Here is a 2651-nt window from a genome sequence, read left to right as displayed (position 1 = left end):
TCCTCCCCCGCCCCGCCCCGCCCCGTGCGTAGGGGCGTGGGCAGAGCTGTCCCCGCAAAACCCACTGGAGGGAATGCCAGTGGGAAGCACGGCGACCAGACACGCGGAGTTCAGTAATTCATTGTTTATTTTTTCAGTTTTCCACCCTCACCCTAAAGTCAGTGTGCCTGACCCTTTTTGGAACCCAGGAGGAAACAGACCAAAAATAAAGGGCATCCATCACACATCACATGACAGCAGTGTATGTCTACACAGCACACAGTTCTGGGAAGTGCCGCGGTCATCCCATTCAAGGCGATTACTCGAGTGGAAACACATCCAACACCAGTAGACTCATGACAAATGGAGCTTTTCCTTTATTTGTTTTCCCCAGTCAGAAACATGGAAAGAGGGAGTCAGAGGGGAGGCTAAGCTTTGAAGATCCACTTCACAAATTATCAATAAACATTTGAAAAGGTGCTCAACTCAAGAAAAGAAAAACGAAAAGTACACAACAAACAGAAGTTATCCTTCACCCATCAAATTGGCTAAAATTACAAAGATTGATGATATTCCCATATTGGCAACCAAGACTCTTTCCTACACACTTGAAGGCAGGCATATACTTCAATAGGCTTTCTGGAGAGAAATATTACAGTATATTGTTGGAAGAGCTGTCACCATGAGGCCTGAGCATCCCTGCACGTTCCTGCTGAGTGTCAGATGCCAAGATTTATCCATCTACTGATACTGGGCAGTTTCTGTAGCTATTCACACAGGCAGCTAAAGGGGTCAAGGCACCCGCAGGATGATTATGACTACTCTTGGGGTAGAAAGAGACTGGCTTTTTTGCTGCTCACTACAGTGATGGCTCTTTAATTTTTTTATGAGAGATTATCAGTGATAATCTCTTTTGTTGTTGTTGTTTTATTTTGTAATATATTTGTTGTAATATATTTTTATTGATTTCAGAGCGGAAGGGGGGAGGAGAGATAGAAACATCAATGATAAGAGAGACTCATTGATAAGCTGCCTCCTGCACACCCCACACTGGGGATTGAGCCCACAACCAGGGCATGTGCCCTGACCAAATCGAACCGTGACCTCCTGGTTCATAGGTTGATGTTCAACTGAGCCATTCTGGCCCAGTGGCTCTTTGCTTTAAAACGTGCTGGTCCTTGGCCCATTGCAAATGGCCCTCTATGTAACCCTGTGGGAACTGGAGGCTCCAAAACCAAATGTATATACATATGCAGACATCCTGGCTATTACTGTTGCGGTGAGTACTAGTAATAAAGTTGTTTACCTCTAACCCATGAGTCTCATGTCTTCTGTCAACTTCCACAAAACTATGACCCATTATCTTGTTTGTCTGCAATAAGGTGACCCCCTACTATCCTCCCCTTCCCACAGTGCTTGAAACATCAAATTTTTAAATGTATGTACCCTTTGGCTTTCTGATTCCAGTCCTACAGAAATACTCACAAGTAGACACCAAGATAGGCTAAGCTGTTCGTTTCAGCATAGTTTTTAATAGAAAAATATTGAAAACATGATGAATATCTATCAATAAGAAACAGTTTTGAGGATTATAGTACAGAGGATTTCTACATGTGCCCAAGATGCTCTTCAAAAGACACTGTTAAGAAAAATAAAAATACCAACCACACACTGGGAGAAAATATTGGCAAAACACATATGTAGTTAAAAGCTTGTGTTCAGGACATACAGAGAAGTCTTGTTACTCAAAAAAGGGAGAAACAACCAATTAAAAAGTGGGCAAAAGATTTGAAGAGACAGTTCACCAAAGAAGATATATTAATCGTCAGTAAGCAATGAAAAGATGGTAAACATAACTACTAATCAGAAAATGTGAATTAAAATCACAATGAGATACCACTACACACCAGGTAGGATTAATATTAAAATCACCTTGTGTTGGTAAGGATGTGGAACAATTGAATTCTCATATTATTTCTGGTAAGAATGCAAAAGGAAGAGTCACTTGGGAAAAGAATTTGGCAGTTTCTTCTGAAGTGAAACATATACTTAACATATGACTCAGCAACTCCACTCCTAGGTATTACACGAGGGAAATTAAAACAAGTGTCCACACAAAGATGTGTACATGAAGATTCTTGGTAAGGATGTGGAACAATTGAATTCTCATATTATTTCTGGTAAGAATGCAAAAGGAAGAGTCACTTGGGAAAAGAATTTGGCAGTTTCTTCTGAAGTGAAACATATACTTAACATATGACTCAGCAACTCCACTCCTAGGTATTACACGAGGGAAATTAAAACAAGTGTCCACACAAAGATGTGTACATGAAGATTCTTAGCAGCTTTATTCATAACTAGAGGCCTGGTGCACAAAAATTTGTGCACTGGAGGGGGAGTCCCTCAGCCCAGCTTGCCCCCTATCACATACTGGGAGCCCTCAGGGGATGTCCTACTCCCTGCTCCCCTTGGGGAGCGGGCCTAAGCCACAGTCTGGCCTCCCTTTGTGGGAGGCGACCGGGCTGATCAGGGGAAGGCACCAGTTCCCATCACCCCGCTGTTGCAGCCACTGCCAGTCACCGCAGCCACCAAGGTGTTTTCATCAACACGGACTCCAGTCCCTTCACCATGAAAAAATGACAACTTTCTTTAGGCATTTTCAAGATGTGTCT

Source organism: Myotis brandtii, unplaced genomic scaffold (genome assembly GCF_000412655.1).
Source record: "Myotis brandtii unplaced genomic scaffold, ASM41265v1 scaffold62, whole genome shotgun sequence".
Lineage (NCBI taxonomy): Eukaryota > Metazoa > Chordata > Mammalia > Chiroptera > Vespertilionidae > Myotis > Myotis brandtii.
The sequence above is the reverse complement of the archived record's forward strand: the minus strand, read 5'-3'. Positions refer to the sequence as shown.